Consider the following 20398-nt stretch of genomic DNA (forward strand, 5'->3'; position numbering starts at 1 on the left):
ATAAGTAAGGGCCTTCCACATCTAGAATGTTGTCTCCTTCCCATGAAAATTTGGAACAATATGGTCTCTGACTCCTTCTAGGATCATCCTCCTAGCTTTGGCAATGTCCTTCTTCCATTGAGTCAACTATTGTGCATCTGATGCAGGAGGTTTAGGAATATCAGTATTGATGTATTCTAAAACCCCATTATCATCTAACACAGCCTCCATTTTATCCTTACATGCACAAAATTTTGAGGCCCCTTCTAAGGAATGCTTTATCCTCAAACCATAGGATGACATGATTCCTGCACTTGTAGAATTTCTGCACAAACTGGTCTTCTCTTCAAAGCATTTTGAATCTGATCAATGAACTTGGTCTCTATATTTTTTTATTCTCTGATGCCATGTAGGAAATCCTTGAAACATTGCAACTGCTAATGAGATCAAACTAATCACAAAAGACACAAAATTTCTCTACCAAAAGTATACGGAAATAAAACAATGAATAGAAACACAATCACACATAGAACACAAAATATATTTGGGGAACCCAACTGGGAAAACCCCTAATTGCTTGTATTGAAGCAACTGAGAAATCTGATCTATTATGTAGAGTATTCTTTAAGCTTGAAGCTCTCTGCAATATCGATAAGCCTCTACAAGACTTTCCAAACACTTAGGAAAATAAGGCCTATTAGGAGCTCCTATTTCCCAGCACAAATTTTCCCCTCATAAATAGGAATTTCTCTTATTTCCTTATGTTATTCCCAATAGAATTAGCTTTTCCTTTACCCTCAAGCCTCTACACAAAATCCTGTGTACAATAAATAATTACATTTGTGCCTTCATTCAATCTCAATAAACAATTCGAATTGCATGACCTACTATGGCTAAATTTAGCAGTTGTTGTAATTAAGTAAGAGTAAGTTGGGTTAACACAAAGTCAAAATACTCAACTAAACTCAAGTCTATCTCTATTCTAGAACTAGATATCAGTTAACTGAAAAACACTAGATCTAACTCCACTGGATAGCTAATCTTAGACACCAACTAGTCCACAGCTCATTGCATACCATCTAACTCAAATTAACTGACTATAACTCAGGGATAGGCCACATCACACATGTTAAGTAAAAGCTAACTCAAGAAACTATGAAAATGAGTTCGAATTAGCTTCTTTGACTAAGGAACAAGTCAAAGAAGTCATTCATTGCTACATTTTGAACATGATATCTAAGCTTTCAATCAATCTTATTTTTAATGTAGGTAATATAAACCTTTATAGCTTTAGTAAAGAACAAATTGTTGAGATGAAAGCTCCAACATCTTCATTGTTCATATCTATATGTCAATGAGAAAAAAAATAGTTTATATATATATATATATATATACATATGAAATTGAAACAAATAACACAAAAAGAAAAAATTATAAAAATATATATAAAACATAAATTTAATATAATTGAAACATAAGGATGTAAGAAAGAAGAATAAATAGAATTCAATTGATAGGAATGGAAGTCAATTAAAAACACAACCATAGAAATACAATGAGCATCTATGTTTGCATTGTAACGTAACCATATGAAAGGGATACAATCTAGATTTCAAACGTTAAAAGAAAAATGAGAACTTTATTTGGAAAAATATTTGTCTTTACATCGGAAAACTTTATTTCAAAAATAAAGATGAAATATAAAACTACATGTAAAATATTAAACAAATTATTCCAAAATGCAACGAGATTGATAACAAATCTTTTGAATTTTTTGAGAAATACAATGAATAACTTACTAAAATCTATAAAAATTATTGAAAGTTATAAGAAGAAATATTAAAAAGTATTCATATCATTTGAAAACTATGATAAACTACTAAATCAAACATACATATGTTACAATGATATGGAGTTCAATTGTTGCTCCTCTTTCTTCCTAAGTGTAACATATGCACTATTTTTCATTTTTGCATAACATTGAAAAGAGAAAGGTGGCGAAATTTGTAAACCATCTATGGATTTCACTCTTGATATAGTTGTAAATGTCAAACCCTGCCTCTCTTTATCTCCAATATCTACAATAGCTAATTGTAAAGTCATCCCCTATGATTTAAGTATAGTGAGGGGCCATTCCATTTTCAAAGGTATTTGTTTAATATTTCCTCTAATAACAGGTATTATAGGCACAATGTTTGGACAACTTTTGTCAAATGGAACACTTGTGTACTTTTCAAAAATAACTTTAGTGAATAGTGGAAGTTGAGGGGGCTTTGAACCAAGAATATAGAAGATATCTTCAATATATCCAAGTGCACCATTGACTAACCCAACTTCAACCCACAAATTACATGTTAGCATGACACGTTATCCATGACATAATAAGACTTCACGTTCTAAGACATCGTCGTGATTGTCAACTAATTTTGTTCTTCTCATGCTTTCTACAACACATCTTGCAATTGGAGAATTCAATGATTTTAGCATTTGTCGGTTGTGTAGAGTGACCAAATTATTTGTTGCAAACAAGTGAACCGCAGAATCAAATAAACTATTTTCCATTGGACACAAGAATTTGTCAACATATGACATGAGAAGATCCCAATCATGCAGAAAAGGTTATGCATTTTTGATATTAGTTAAAAGATTACGGAAAAAGGATTGTTTCAGATCATTTTCTTGTTGCCTAAATTTTTATACAAAGTACAAACAATGTTAAAGGTTTTCCACAACACTTTCCCTGCTATTTTACCTGCATACAAAGGTTTATCCTTGACAGGAGGTAATTCCCAAGGTCACCCACAAGAATTATGGATCTACCACCATCAGGAGAAGACTTTTTATTAGGGAAGGCTACTCACAAAAGAGAATATATATGTGTATAAATAATTGATCCAGGTGGCTCCAGAAAGACAGACAGGACAAATAGGGTTTATGAATGCTCGAAAATCAAAGTGTTCAGAATGATGTCGACCCAAGACCAGAGCATATATCTCATCGTCCTGATTCCAACGGTGTGAACATCACTCCAATCCGAGTCCGGATGATAAAGTTATCGTGAAAAGAGTTTTCCTTGATTCCTTTGAAAAATGAGTCATTTCCTCTAAAAATGGGTCTAAAAGCCTTATAAGGCAAATCACAATCAGAGGAGTCCAAAAAGTGGACTTAAGGATGGGCCTTTAGAACCCTGATCGGCGATCTCTGATATATCGGGTCGGAGGAAGGCAGGCACGCAATATCGGGACCTAGGCAGAGCTGACTTGCAGTTGCAATATCGACAATTGAAACGATCAGCGATCGGCATCAGCGTATGACAAGGGAAGAACCCGCGGGCCACAGCAATTGCGATATTCCGATCAACGACACGCGATATCCACTGTCGGATCGGAAAATAGATCAACGACCAGGATTAAATCGACTATTGGGAGATCGGCGATCCCAGATACCAAGGGGCGATGCGATAGTGACATGTAATGCAATCTGGACCATCCGATCAAGGAACAGATCAACGGTCCAGATATAATCGGAATATCGGTGATCAGCGATCAGCGAAACCCCCGATATACAGGACCAGTGAACAAGCGATAGCGACAGCGATAAAGGGCCAAACCCGATTGAGTTATAAAGCCCTATTTCATGAAATATGAAGTCCTGTTTTTTCGGATTTTTCAATTTTTCTGTGTATTTTGATTTTGAATGAAAAAAGGCCATTTCTATGGTTTTGTTGTGCCATCCGAACCTTCCGTTCAAACGGCTTCTATTCTAAACTAATAGACTACATGTTTTAAGCAGCCTTGTCACAAAAACATGTTATAAAACACGATGAATGCCGAGAGCCGAGGCTAGAGTGCCTGAGAACCTGAGTGCCAAAAAGCCAAGGAGGAGGTTGTACCCGACGGAGAGCTACTAAATGAGAGGGTGAGACAAAGCCAGAGATAGGTAGACAGTGACGCGAGTTAGTCAGTGAAGCTTGAAAGCCAGAGCGCCGAAGAGCCGCAGAGCCACAGATCTTGATCGAGGCAGCACGAGAAGGTGAGCCAAAGAACTAGAGGGTCAGACAGAGCCACAAAACTACAGCGACATAGCCAGAGCGCTACAAAGCTAGACAACCATAGAGCTACATTACAGAGTCCAAAGCAGTCTTCTTCTTACAATCGATGCTGTGAGATCGATGGTCCAGCAAGCTTCAGCACTTTGACAGCTTCTATTTCAGATGCCCCTGATTGTGACAAGCCAGAAAACTATCGATGCAAGGGGAGCCAAAGTCCAGAATGTTAGTGGGCCCTGCCTGTGCATCAACAATGTGAACAACGTTATTCATTATGGATTGTTTTTGCTAAGGATATGAACATCAAGCTTTAGATGACCCCTTTGTTGTGAGGTATATGATGTGTTCATGTACTTCTACATTATGTTGCATGAATCCTTGATTGATGTTGATGCAAGATCTTGTTTATTACATGTTGTCATGATTCCTTGCTTGATTTGATGGGGAATCTTCCATGTGATGTACTTGTTGTCATAACTCATCATGTTATGTTTTGAGATCCCTTGTTGTATGTTGTTGGGATAATCTTGTTGTCATCATGCATGTTTTGTTTTTGAAATCCCTTTTATGCCATGTTGGCAGGATGTTCATCATGCATGTTTTTGTGTCGTACTGATAGGAGTCTTTTGATTGAGAATTCCAGTTTTGGAACATCTCTTAGAGCCACTCCTACATGAAGTAATTTTTCCTTGTTTGATCATTTTTCCTTGGGTACATCACCATTATTGACAACACTTAATGCAGTGGCCTACACCATCTTGACACCAGGACCCAAAGACGTAGTCCCTCCTTGACGAACTCTGTTATCAATGCTTATGTTTTCATGTGCTGATGATTGTTATGTTCCTCTTCTTTTCCGCATGCAGATGTATTCATTAATGTTATTTTAAAATGCAATTTAACACATCATGAAAGTAAAATGTCTTGGAAGGGTCCTTCGTCACACCTGGACCTGGATCAATAACCTTAGACCTATAAAGTTCATTCCATCAATCAAGATATATTGAATGTGTAACATGTCAACACAATATATATATATATATATATATTAAACCTTACATGAACTTGACACCCATGCTTAGGTAATAAAACTCTTTGGGCAATGTCTAATGTACAAGGTATAACTAAGCTTCTCAACTCATTTATATGATTCTAATAAACAAATAACAACATCAACATCTTTTTGAGTAATCCATTGATACACCATATATTGACTAAGGTTTAACACAGATTAAATTTTTGTTTTCTTTTAATCAATCATGTCACGTCGGTACTTTATTACTATCCGATTGGGAAATCATTTAAGTTATAAAATATGGTAACTCAACATCCAAGGGTATTTTATCATTTGATTCATTTTCGGGATTTACACTGTCGAAATTTATCAGAGGTAACCTACAATTGTCCTTGGGACAGGGTTATAACCAGGGCGAGCAGTGTGACGCGTGGTCACTTCTCCACCATGGATATTCAATAGGATGATATGACAGCTCTCCCTTTGTGAATAGGAGTTAGGGTAATAGTACCCCTCCCGTTCTATTGCTTGGATTGTCATTCGACCCTTTTGCCTCTCCAGGAAGGCTCTGAAACTCTTCATAAATTTTGGTTTTCGTCAAGAATGGTTGGGCGAACTATGGAAGAGGTGCCTAGGTAAGCTCCTCCTCACTACAATGCAAAACCTCAAGAATTTCTAGGTTTGTTGCTTGTAATTTTAGCTTGGAACTGAGTTTGGTTGGCTACACTTGCAGGGTTTCCGACCTAAGAAGGTGTAATTATTTCAGCCCTTGTTGTTTCTAATGAGTGATACAGTCTGTCATGGTAAGTTTACATTCTATAACCAAAACAGAAAATATTTCTCCTTTTTGAGAGCATTACTTTCCCTTAGGTAACAATTTGTTTCTTCATTTGTGTTTGCAGGTTAAGGTCTTCATTGCATAGGCTAGCTTGAGCCTCCGGCATCTAGCTCGACCACAATTTTAGGTTACACTAAAAAACTCCAATCTTTCTTGGACATGAATGTTGAGGTTTTTCCTATTATTTGTTGAAGGAAAAGGAAACCAGCGTTCCTTGCAGTTTCGGGTTAGGGTTCTTATTGTTAAGAGTGTAATAGGAATTTCCTCAACTAGGGTTTGTAAATATGTAGTTAGACTACTATTTGGTGTTGTGTTTTCTGTAAATGTCACGGTTTCTTTGTATTGAAAACAATGGTATATTATTATTATTACAGTGGCTCGACCACAAAGTTTAAATGCATCGATTCTTAGCATTTAATAGTTAGAAAAGTGGATTTCCGTGCTCATTATTCTTAAAATTATGGCATTGTTAAATGTTTAAGGTTAGGGTTTCAGTTATAATGTTGACTAAGTCCTCGATTCTGTTCGTTTCCCGTTTTTTTACAGACTTTTAATTCTTCCTCTCTTTTTTTTAATTGTTTCATGCACCTGACAGGCAGGCAGCCTCACGTAGACAAGGTTACTTCCCTGCATATGCGTTGTTGGGTAATAATTTCTTTAACTAACAATTTGGACTGTTCTGGGACATTTCTATCCATGGTCCTTTTAGAACTACCCAGATTCATCACTATTTATAAAAATGTATACAAATGGAAATCTTTCTTATGGAAAATATTCTTTCTAAACCATTTAGGAAATTTAATTTACTGTAGAATTTATTTGCTACTTTAAACCAAAATCTTTCTACTATTTATAGGTTATTAGATACAGTTTTGTCTATACCAATATAATCATCTATGGGTTTTGTCTATTCTTGTTTTTTCTATTTTTAGATTGGTGTACCCAAGAAGAAGTCTGAGCATTTGATATTATTGTTACTACTGTTACAGTACATAAAATTATTTCTTTTTCCAGCACGTTATTTACTCACTTCCATCATAGATTTAAAATAAAACCCTTTGTCTTATTTACAGTAATCCTATATATATTTCCAAAACATAATACACATTTCTACCTTTCATTATTTCATTCATTACATATTCTCCACTCATTCTTGTAAGGGATCATTATGCTAACTAACCTGCAAGTCTTTCAGAGAAATCATTCATTTCAGGTATACAAAACAAAGAAGCAGTTTATTCAAGAAGATAATACTTATTTGTTTAATACAGCTTGTTATGGAATCTAACAAGGAAATTAACTTATTATCCACCCAACCTGTGAGTCTGGAAATCACGTCCAGGCCTCCCCCTGAGCCTCCTGCCTTCCAAAGTAGTTAAAGATAAAACCATTACAAGACCCAAGACTCTAGTCCAATCCATAATGAACTTTATTCAGGGTTTCCACTGGCTTCTACCAAATCTACAAGACCCCTCTCAGTAGTATACTTTCTGATATTTTCCTGTAATAATTCTCTCTCCCCCCTCTCGTTTGAGAGATTTTTTTTCCTTTTTTATTCCCCCATGGAATGAGTAATTGTTTTCCTTTAACTACCTAGAATCCAATATCCTCTTCTCAATTTGTTCTCGTCTTTCTTTAACTAAGAGGAATTTAACAACATACCAAAAATAAAAAACCACAATGTTCTTTTCTTGTATTCCTCTTGAAGTGTCTTTTAACTTAAATTACCAAATTGTTTCATGATTATGGTAAGAGTAAAAATGAAAGTAAATATCAGTAAAAGTGAATGCCAACTATCCCATGCTCAAGGGTGTTATAGAATGTGTCTCATTTCTTCTTGAAACATTTCTAGAGCCTAGCCATTGAGTGGTTTCATATCTTTGATAGGAAGTTTCAAAGTAGAGTGTATTATTTTTCCACACATATTAAAAGCAGCAACACCACTTGGAGCGAGCAATAACAACATACTTATATCATTCGTTACTGAAGTAGAAAGATCATAAGAAATACCATGAATAAGAAAATATTCACTACTGAAGTAGAAAGATCATAAGAAATGCCATGAATAACAAAAGACTTTTCAGTTCCAGTGATTCCTTGAATAATCATTTTTAGAGGATTATGGTTTCCATTATCAACAAAGTGGCATAAAACTATATCATAAGCAACTCGTTTCTCTGATAAAGAATATGGCGACACAATTTTCTCCAATTGAGTAGTCATTAACAACACCCAAGTACTAGGCATATTTTATAAAATGGATAGCATGTTCTGCAATATCTCTGACATCATTGTTGTTGTCAATTATAATGAATATCGAAGTCCCTTCAACCAAGATTGCTAAGGTAAAAAATGTTAACATTGTCTAGAAGAATTATTCGGGACAAAAATTATCACTCTTAAAAATCTTGGTCAACATTATCTTCATGTATGAGGGATTCAACATCTTCTTCATTAGTTTCATATGACAAAGGAGCTCAATCAACATTAATATTAAACAAAGTTTATATTAAACAATCCCAATATTAAATAGCCATAATTAGATAACCCTAATTTTAAAAACCCCAAAATTAAATCACCCTAATTATTTATAATATTAAATTATAAAAATATTTATATTATTAAATCCTAATTAAACCCTAATATTTATATTATATTATTATTAAACCCTAAACCCTAATATTAAATAGTACTAATATTCAACGATCCTTATCAAAGGATCTTAATATTAAACATTTCTAATATTAAATTACCCTAATTTTAAAGAGTTATTATTAAATACTTCTAATATTAAATAAGCCTAATTTGAAATAACCTCACTATTAAATAACTTTAATTATTTATAATTTTAAACCTTAATATTATATTATATTAAATTTTAATATTTATATTATGTTATTAAATTCTAAAATTAGATAATGATGATGATGGTTAACATCCACTGAGACCAAACTTGTTGGAAATAATACTGAGAGGGGGGGTGAATCAGTATTAGCAAATCAATAACTTTTTCATTTCCATAATCAGATTCATATACACTACTTCAGTTAAGGGAACTAGCGTGTACATGCAATTGTATTTAATGCAACTAGCATATATCTAGCAAACTTATGGTTCAGTTAATTCATCATATGTTGATCTTTAATCAGTGCATCAGTACTTCATTAATCATATAAACAGTAACCAGGTACAGTAAAAATAGAATAGATCATCACACATAAGAAACACACATGAACACCATGATTTAAGGTGGAAACCCAATGTGGGTGAAAACCACCTACTGTTGTCGTCTCTGTCTTCTTTTAATATTAAGAAAAACTATTTACAACATTGTACTGGTGCAGACTCATACCAATACGCATGCTTCTACCTGCAGAAGGCTACAACCTTCTCTTGTTCTCCAGCTTCTACTGGAAGGGAGCTATAACCCCCTTAGCTCTTGTACTAGCCAATATGTTTACTAGTACATAGGTGCTAACCTACAGAAGGCTACAACCTTCTCTCATCCTCCAGGGACCTCGTTTCATAAATTTTCAAACTGGATACTCCTGGAACACAACATCATAATCTGAAGGCCACGTTTCATCCAATTTTCATACTGGACCCATCAACAACATTGAAGCTCAAAATCAATCACCATTATAATATATCCATCAACTATATCTGCATCAACCAATTACTGAAACTCAATCTGAATCAACCAAACTCAATCAATCACTGACAACCTCTGAACCTTTGACACAACTGAATCAATCATTCATTCATACTTTAATCAATCAACTGCAATAGATAGATCAATACATAGTTCTGAGTTACATTATCATTCAGATTCAGTTGTCATCTTAAAACCATGCTTCATATTATATACACTATTTGGCATAAGCTAACCTGCGTGTATACACAGATTCCCTGAAGCAAACCAGCGTGTAGATCTGCAAACAATTTGCTTCACTTCCAGACTTCAAACATAATCGTACATGGAGGATAGAACATGTGTTAGTGATCAGATCTAGCTCATTCATTATCATATCACATAATGATAAGTCATTATGATCCTGATCCATCATTAGATTTCATCCATCAACACTAAAGCTAATCACAATCAACCAATCTGAATACGCAAAATACTGTCACCAGAACACAATGTAAAAACCAGAACTCTGCATCAACAACCAGAACCAATTGCAACTTCAAAAATCATAGATCATAAGGTATACGCTAATTCGATGTGTCAGACATGTGTGTATACACGCTTTTACCAAGGTCAACCAGCGTATACATCTGTAAATATTCATTAATAATTTTGCAGCTATTCCAGACTTCAGTTATAACCAGATCATAATATTTACAGATCAACACATGTATCAGTATACAAATCTAGAATAAGCATGATCAAACTATATAACGGTTATTCATTCCAAGCCTTAAGATCTGGATCCATCATTAGATCTTGTCCTCCACCAACCGCTAAGGCTCCTCCTTGGTTCAGATCAAGCATAGCATCATAAACCCATAACCTGCATACTTGATCTCACACTTCATCAGATATTTCATACTTGCTTACTTCACTTTGGCCTAATGATCTTCTTCTCCTTATATAGGTTTAGGCCTCTCTCAATACCATGGTCCAAAACCACGTAGGACAGATACCTTGGACCTAATACTTGGGGTTAATACCTCGAACCAAATACCATGGACCAATACCAAAATACCATGGTCCAAATACCACGGACCAATAACTTAGTTTTCTGACATGTACACATCTTTCCTTTTGTGAAAGTGTGTGTGTACGTTGTACGCACCTTTGTATATAGTGAACCTACGTGTATATGTGACTTTGTATATAGTGAACCTGCATATACCTTTCTTTCTTCATTCTTGTTGTTTACCTACTATACTGTGATCTTTCATCTAAGAGAGTTTCCGTCAAGGACAACACTTGTGTCATACCTGTATCATAATGCCAACAATCTCCCCCTTTGGACTTGATGGCAACAACCACACCAATTCACTCTCCCCCTTTGAAATCAAGGGAAAAGGGCAGACCAAGATATTCTCTCCCTTGATATACTTTCTGTTGTCTATACTCCCCTTGAGTACATGCTGAAATCTCTGATTGAGCTCCCCTTACACATGCTAAGATGTATCAATCCATTCATGCTCCCCCTGAGCACATGCCAAGTCTGCAAAAATATTTTTCAAAAAAAATAACATGACTCTACAACTCAACTAAATGAGTATGACCTTCCTATCACCAATGACTCATACATACATCAATCTCCCAACCAAGTGGGGATATACCAAGTTTGACTCATCCACCCAACCAAGTGGGTATACACCAAATGTTTATACATCTTAGAACAAGAACATTACATCATCCATCCCATTCATAGTGGGGAAACAAAACAGGTCATTTCATGACCTTGAAACTAAAATATATACATGACCTAGAGACCAAATATCTAAAACAAGACTATGATAGTTATCAACAACTATCATCAACAGCATCTGTCAATCACCATGTAGACCAGCAACCTGTATATGTCCATGTCAGTGTAGATATCATCAACCTGTGACAAAGTATGTCTGTATCAACTCATCCTCTTGATCTCATCGAGATCAACTTGCTTCGTTTCCTTCCATGAATCATCTCCAAGTAGTAACGAAACCATTCACACCATATCATATGAGAAAACACCATAGTCATCACATGAACTTTCACATCGTCATTAAAAACTACATGATCTTTCCACAATCAACCATGTATCATCACTAGGGAACATCCCATATCTGATAAGCATCAATGATAATATGTGAGTATCAACCTATCATCATAAGGTAAGAACTCATCATCATTATGTGACTAAGTAAGCCATGTCTTCGAACATGTCTTCAAATAGCTATGTCTTCATGAGACCTATAATAACACCATTCCCTTGGCCAACCAACAATATCTATCAGTATGCATCTTAAGTAATCATCCATGTATCCAACATAGCAATATGTATCGAGCAGACTATGAGCTCATGGTCATTTGTCAAGATTTCTTGATAACATCAACAATAACCATTCTTAACCATGTGAGAGCCAAGAACTATAGAAATCATAACTACACCATATGAACTTTACTCATCTTTGGAGTTATGATGACAGCAGCATAAAGGAAATGAGTGGCTTATCACTAAATAATGAAGTTGTGTACTTAAGCTTTATACTTCTCTTTGTCCTTATGAAGATCATAATGTAAGTACTATATGCATCATCAAGGAATCATCCATAAGTTTGATCTGAACACCAACTATGTGACCCCAAGAATCATATGAGATTTTGTCATGTGAAACTCATAACTGTATCATAGCAAGATGTATCATGAGCATCATCATCATTGATTAGGTACCAAATACTTCTAAACATAATTCCAACAATGCTTGATTAGAAGCATAGCATGTTCTCCCCCTGAACATGTTCCATTTGTTCACTGTTAGATCTGATCATGCATATATCAACAAGAAGTATCAAGGCATCAATCATATATACATCAAGTTATCTTGTGAGGATAAAAAACACTTCTAAAATAACATCTTATGAGTACCAACACTTCCAAACATTATCAGCAGATTGTAACCATTATCAAACAGAGCAAATAATTGACTGAACAATATCAGACCCTTTTTCCTAAGTCTGTCCCACTGATTTTCCTCAAACTAACATATAAGCGACTGTGTAGTGTCTAATTCACGTATATACGTGGGTTCCCTTCATGAAACTTGCGCATGAGACTTAGAACACTGATTTTTCACACTTTCAGCTCCTTCTGAGTCTGTCATGTCTGTATATTGTGCTGTGCCAAATCTTTCTGATTGTACTTCCTTCTTCTTCCATATCTTCGAGTGTGATGATGTTTTCTCCTTTCGGTATGGTGCCCGTACTTTGTTCCTGCATTCCTTTGCTATATTTCCAAGCTTGTTACATGCGTAACATCTCATATGTCTCATATTCCTTCTATAGCAGTCAATTGCTTTGTGACCAAACCTATTGCAAGCAAAACAATATCCCTTAAAGTACCTGGAATGTGATGATCTTTTTGTGTGAAGGTCTTGAACCATTCTACTTCTGAATCTGGCTGCAACATGTCCAAAATTATGACATACATAACATTCAACATTATTCATTTGAGGAAATAGCTGACTATCACTTCCAATGTTAGGAGTAAAATATTTTCTTTGAAGAATTTCTTTCCTTGGTTGTTGATGGGATTGACCTTTCATCTCCTTATTGAGAATTTTAGATTTTGCATTAGAGTTCCTTGTCTTACTTTGTGAATTAGATTCACCATCAATAAATTCTTGAAAACCAAGAGCAGTTTTGATAGCAGGAGACCTTTGACTACTAAGAATATCATCCAAGATCTTAGTACTATCTTGAAATCGTAAGAGCTTATCCTTTTCTTCTAATTTATCTTTTAGAATATTTACCTTAACTTGATGTTGCTCTTCCTTTTCAAGACATTGCTTCTTCATGATTCCTTCAACTTTTCTTCCTTCTTCCAACTGATGTCTTAATTCAAAAACTTCGTTTTCTTGTTTTTCAAGAGCTTGGAGTAGTTCTTTATTCTGCTTATTTGATTCTTTAAGATCTTTTTTTAGCGAGAGGATCTTAGCTTCAAGACTTTCATAGTAACTGGATCTATCTCTGAGTTTCTTGATTGTTGTGGTCCTTTTATTTACTTCATTTCTTAATGATGTCACTTCATCCTGTAGCTTTTGACATTGATCTTCCTTTTCCTTGAATTGCTTCCTTACCTTGTTTCCTTCCTCTAGTTGAGCTTTTAGTTTGGTAGTTTCTTCTTTGAAGGCACATTCCCTTTTGTCCAATAGATCTTTTTGATCTCTAATTTTGTCCATAAGCCTTTTAAATTCTGCCTCTACTTGATATCTTTCTTCCTCACCCAAAAGAGTAAATTCAGTTGTTTTGCTATCACTTTCATTATCTTCAAATGGATGGAGAAATGTATCACCAGGGGATAACAAATTCATACCTAATAGTTCTTTTGCTTGTTCATTTTCATTCTGAGGTGATTCTGAATCTGAAGAGTTGCTTCCACATATTCCCCAATCGATTCTCCCACTATCATAGTTCCTTTGAGATGTCTTCTTCTTTTGAGGTGCTTTCTTATTTAGCTTCTTTACCATTGTTCTACGGATCTCCTTCAAGCAATCAAGCTTCTTCCAAAGGACCTGCTCTGATACCAATTGTTGGAAATAATACTGAGGGGGGGGGGGGGGGGGGGGTGAATCAATATTAGCAAATCAATAACTTTTTCATTTCCATAATCAGATTCATATACGCTATTCAGTTAAGGGAACTAGCATGTACATGCAACTGTATTCAGTTAAGGGAACAAACTTATGATTCAATTAATTCATCATATGTTGATCTTTAATCAGTGCATAAGTACTTCATTAATCATATAAACAGTAACCAAGTGTAGTAAAAATAGAACAGATCATCACATATAAGAAAACACACATGAACACCATGATTTAAGGTGGAAACCCAATGTGGGTGAAAACCACCTGCTGTTGTCATCTCTGTCTTCTTATAATATTAAGAAAAAAATTTTACAACATTGTACTGGCACAAACTCATACCAGTACGCAGGCTTCCACCTACAGAAGGCTACAACCTTCTCTTGTTCTCCAGCTTCTACTGGAAGGGAGCTACAACCCCCTTAGCTCTTATACTAGCCTATATGTTTACTAGTATGTAGGCACTGACCTACAGAAGGCTACAACCTTCTCTCATCCTGATCCAGATGGATATTGGTGGCCACCTGCCAAGTCCACCTGGACCCCCACCATTGTCTTTCTCAGCATTTTCAGTTTCCTTAATTGTAGCACAACTTACTATTTTTAGCAGTTTTTCGGGTCCTGAACTTCGGAGCCGTTTTGAGGCCCTAAACGACGTTTTTTGGGGAATCGGGGGCAACATGGGTCCATGGAATGGACCAATGTTCCCCGTTCCAACAATGATAGTGCTCGGATAGATCTTCCTAATGAGCTATTGTACGCGTCAAACGGAGATCATGTGCCAAAGTTACGACCCCGGGAAGTTGATGTACCAACTTACCCCAAACGGGGCCCATAGTTTGGCGTTTCATCTCCTAGGGTTAGGTTTTGGAATGTTAAGGGTTTTCCATTGTTTCTCAACAATAAATAGGCCTTCGAGCCTCATTGTAACACAGTTCAGAGGCATGTAGCCAACACATCTCTTCTCAGAGATAAGCTACCATCGCCCTAGCTGGTTTATTTCCATTTCTGATTGTAAGCATATTTCAGTATTTTCCATTAATGAAATGAAGTATTATTTCCGCTGCATCTTTGTGTATATGGTTATCTTTGTAATTTGTTGCGTTCCTGTTTAAATCCGGATCAGTGGTATCAGAGCGGTCTGCTTTTTCTCTGTTTTTCTTTGCATGTCCCCAACAAGGTCGGGATATAAGGAGTTAGGGCTTGAACTGGTTGAACCTTTGCAAGACCAGCCTCGCAAATCCCGACGGCCTCCCATGGCGGACGAGAAGAAAGACGAGGGGGCAGGAGATCCCATCAAAATCTTGCTCGAAGAAGCCCTCGAGCGACAACGGAACGCGATGATGGACAACTTTGCTCAGATCCTTCAGCGGCTACCCAGAAGCAACGCATCGGCTTCCAGCAGCTACTCTGGAAACGCCACACCCTTTAAGGTACAAGTTAATTTTGAAATCCCCATATTCGAGGGTCAGATAGATGCAGATGCCGTAGATAAATGGTTAAATTTGCTAGAGGGTTATTTTTCTGTTCATGAATTTTCGAGTCGGGAAAAGATTGTTTTTGCTCTCCTCAAAGCAGCCCCCCACGTCAAGGACTGGTGGGAAACCTACTGCGAGCAAAAGGATGAAAGTACTGGCTCACTATTTTCAGCCGCACCCACCTGGGATTCATTCCGGGATGCCATCAAGGAGCAGTACTACCCTGTTGGGAGCTATGAGGATGAATACATAAAGTGGACCACGCTGCGGCAGGGAAGGGACCAAGACGTGCCGGAGTTCACCAATCTTTTCCATACCCTTCGCACAAAGTTGGGTATCAAGGATTCGGAGCAACATTTGATACTCAAATACCGTGGCTGCCTGCACAAGTACATCCAGGAAGAAATACAATTCTTAAACATCCCCTCGCTAGGCGCAGCATACCGGTATGCCGTCAAGGTCGAGCAGAAGTTTAAACAAAAGAAGCGAGACTTTGGATCTGCGAATCCAAAGCAGGGGAAAGGTGCCCCTAAACCACAGAACAAAGGACAAAGCCAAGGCGAGACAGCCCAAGACAACCAGCCAAAGCTACAAGCAAAGAACAGCGCCGCGAAGCCGAGAAAGGACATTGGAAAATGGTGCGAGTTACATAAGAGCTCCACTCACAACACAAGTGAGTGTCGGGCCAAGCAGTCACTGGTGGCTGAGCTAAAGGTTTCAGAATCAAATGCATGTTCCGACTCTGAGTCAGAACCCGATAAGGGGTATGAGAAAGGGAAGTAGATCATTGATGCGGACCCCAGCGCCATTGTTGCTACCGCAAAGATCCAGAAAAATGAACCCGAAGATCCAGAGGAGGAGGAGCGTCTCTTCCACTCCCAGATGTGGGTAAAGGGCTCCCCGATACAGTTCATTGTTGATAGAGGGAGTCAAAAGAACCTCATTTCGGCAGAGGTCGTGAAGCGGCTGGGCTTACCGACCACAGCACATCCACAACCATACACCATTGGGTGGCTTCACCAAGGACGAGATCTTCGCATGAGCCAGCAGTGTCGTCTTCCATACAACATCAAGCCCTTCATGGATGAGGTATTGTGTGACATTGCTCCCCTTGAAGTTTGTGATGTATTACTAGGACAACCATACTTGTGGAAGCGACATGCTGTGTATGAATCAAGGCCCCGTGCTGTTATTATTACATTGGGAAATAAGTTGTTCAGGATACCAAAGGTAGCACCACCTGTCGCTCTCTCTTTGATTACTGCAAAACAATGCAGTAAGATCATTTCCAAAACCAGGAAATTTGTTTTCCTGATGATACGCCCTCAAGGAAAGAAGAAGACAGTGGTCGCGGCCTCCAAACGGGGCCCCTCTGCACGACAACTACAGATGGACAAGATTGTGGAGGAGTACGAGGACATCTTCACCTCCCCGGCAGGGGTTCCTCTGCACTGTCAAGTCAAGCACTCCATCGATCTGACCCCAGGTGCGCCGCTACCCAATGGACCAATTTATCGGCGCTCTGTTCTGGAGAACGATGAAATCAAGAGGCAGATTCAGGAGCTCCTGCAGAAAGGTCACATCCGTCCGAGTTCATCGCCCTGTGGGAGCCCGATCGTGTTGGTACAGAAGAAGGATGGGACGTGGAGACTCTGTATTGACTATCGGGCGCTGAACAAGATCACTGTCCGTAATAGGTACCCGATCCCGCGGATTGATGACCTCCTAGACCAACTAAAGGGGGCAAAATATTTCAGCAAGATCGACCTGAAGTCGGGATATCACCAGGTACCAATCGAACCCTCTGATGTGTGGAAGACTGCCTTCAAATCCAAGGAGGGCCTCTTCGAATGGTTGGTCATGCCTTTCGGATTGACGAATGCTCCTGCAACCTTTATGAGGTTAATGGATGACATCTTGCGGCCATTCACCAACTCCTGTGTAGTAGTATACTTGGATGACATTCTGATCTTCAGCCAGAGTTGGGAAGAGCACCTCCACCACATCCGACAGGTTCTCCAAACACTGCGGCAACACAAGCTATGTGCCAATTTGGAGAAATGCACTTTTGGCATGACCCAGGTTCAGTATCTGGGATACATCATTGATGAACAGGGGGTGCATGTCGATCCAGCCAAGATCCAAGTCATTCGGGATTGGCCCTCTCCAACCACTCTAACAGAGCTCCGCAGCTTTCTAGGTCTTGCCAACTTCTACCGCAGGTTTGTGTTGGGGTTTTCTCATATTTCTTGGCCCTTGAGTCAAGTCACCAAGGGTGGGGAGAAAGCAAAATTCTTTTGGTTTGAATCTCAACAGAAGGCATTCAGGGAGTTGAAGGATCGCCTCTGCACGGCACCAGTGCTCGCGTTACCAGATTTACAACAACCATTTGAGGTCGAGACAAATGCCTCTGACTATGCTATTGGGGCAGTCCTTACTCAACATGGACATCCAGTGGCATATCACAGTGAAACACTTTCAGACACAGTCCGGAAGTACCCCACTTATGATAAAGAGATGTATTCCATTGTACAGGCCTGCCGACAATGGAAGCATTACATATTGGGGAAGGAAACGGTCATCCACACAGACCACCGACCTCTGCAGTTCATACAAACCCAAGGGAAATTGCAGAATGATCGCCATCAGAAGTGGTCTACATACCTGCAACAGTTTCACTTGAATATCAAGTATAAAAAGGGCAGCACCAATAATGTTGCAGATTGCCTCAGTCGACCACCGATCATGGCGCTGACCACCGTGCTCAACTCTTGTGGGCACGAGACTTCTGATTGGCCACTTCTCTACAAAAGTGACCCAGAATTCGGCCACACATACCAGACACTCTTGGAGGGTCGGCAGGTTGCAGATTTTCACCTCCAGGATGCCCTATTATGCCACCTCGGTCACCTTTGTGTTCCTTAAAGCGAGCGTGCCAAGATGATTCGGGAAGCACACTACAGTCGGGCTACTGGGCATTTCGAGGTCGAGAAAACAGTGGCAGTATTGCAAAATTATTTCTATTGGCCGAATCTTCGACAGGATGTTGGGAAGTACATCAGATCATGTACTGCCTGTGCCATTACCAAACCGGCCATTAAGAAGCACGGCCTCTATACCCCGTTGCCTACCCCTATTCGACCTTGGGAATCCATCTCCATGGATTACATGTCAGGCCTTCCTTCCACTAAGCATGGAAATGACTGTGTTTTTGTGGTCGTCAACAGGTTCTCGAAGATGGCCATTATGGTGGCCTGCAAGAAGAATATCACAGCAGAAGCCACTGCTAAACTCTTCTTTGAACGAGTGTGGGTGCACTTTGGGATCCCACAGTCTATCATCTCAGATCAGGACAGTCGATTTCTCAGCACATTTTGGTCCAGTCTCTGGTCAATGCTGGACACCAAACTCACGAAGTCCACAGCCTTCCATCCTCAAACTGATGGCCAGACAGAGGTTGTCAATAGGATGATTGTGCACATTCTGTGCATGTATAACTCAAAGCATCCATGCACCTGGGACGAGAGCCTCCCCTATGTTCAGCACAGCTACAACCGAGCTCTTCACAGCTCCACTGGCCATAGCCCTTTTCAGGTGGGTTTGGGATTCCAGCCACTATGCCCCATTGATGTGGCCATGCCACTTGCAGCTACTCACATGAATTCAGCTCATGTCCAATCCGAAACAGATAAGGCCACCAGCTTCATTGAGCGCATCCAACATATTCGCCAGTAGGTCCATGACATTCTTGAGAAATAAAATGCCAAGTACAAGCAGCGACATGATCAACATCGGGTGCCACACAAGTTTCAGGTGGGCGACAAAGTCTGGTTGCATTTGCAAAAGAAACGCCTTACTGGAGCCTATCGGAAATTGAGACCACTCCGATATGGTCCTTACACCATTACTAAGGCTATGGGAGACAATGCATTTGAGCTCAGCATTCCCCCATTCCTTGGCCTGCACCCAGTGTTCAATGTGGACCGCCTTCGGCCATACTTTCCACCATTGCTAGACACATCCGACATTGCAGAACAACTCAAACCCACAGAATTAAATCCAGATTGCATGGAACAAGCTGCAACTGATCGGATCATGGACACACAGATCAAGAACCCTCGCCAACAGAATATCCAACTGTATCGAGTTGTCAAAGCAGGCCAACTCCTTCAGCAGGGCAAGTGGCTCACCAAGGAACAAGTTCAGCAGAAGTTTCCTCATCTCATGGAGGAACTCAACGCAATGGGGACCATTGCTTCCTAAGGGGGGAGGAATGATCCAGGTGGATATTGGTGGCCACCTGCCAAGTCCACCTGGACCCCCACCATTGTCTTTCTCAGCATTTTCAGTTTCCTTAATTGTAGCACAACTTACTATTTTTAGTAGTTTTTCGGGTCCTGAACTTCCGGAGCCGTTTTGAGGCCCTAAACAACGTTTTTTGGGGAATCCGGGGGCAACATGGGTCCATAGAATGGACCGATGTTACTCGTTCCAACAATGATAGTGCTCAGATAGATCTTTCTAATGAGCTATTGTACGCGTCAAACGGAGATCATGTGCCAAAGTTACGACCCCGGGAAGTTGATGTACCAACTTACCCCCAAACGGGGCCCATAGTTTGGCGTTTCATCTCCTAGGGTTAGGTTTTGGAATGTTAAGGGTTTTCCATTGTTTCTCAACAATAAATAGGCCTTCGAGCCTCATTGTAACACAGTTCAGAGGCATGTAGCC

At 38.8% G+C, this 20398-nt stretch overlaps 1 long non-coding RNA gene across 1 annotated transcript; it reads left to right on the forward strand.

Moving 5' to 3' along the window:
- Window positions 1–5404: 5404 nt before the first annotated feature.
- Window positions 5405–6271, forward strand: LOC149197318 (uncharacterized). The gene is made up of 3 exons (XR_016254177.1): window positions 5405–5677; window positions 5776–5845; window positions 5945–6271. It is a non-coding gene; the product is annotated as an uncharacterized LOC149197318 (long non-coding RNA).
- Window positions 6272–20398: the final 14127 nt, after the last annotated feature.

Source organism: Pinus tabuliformis, chromosome 2_2 (genome assembly GCF_031772625.1).
Source record: "Pinus tabuliformis cultivar Carrire ecotype Pingquan chromosome 2_2, CPIR1, whole genome shotgun sequence".
Lineage (NCBI taxonomy): Eukaryota > Viridiplantae > Streptophyta > Pinopsida > Pinales > Pinaceae > Pinus > Pinus tabuliformis.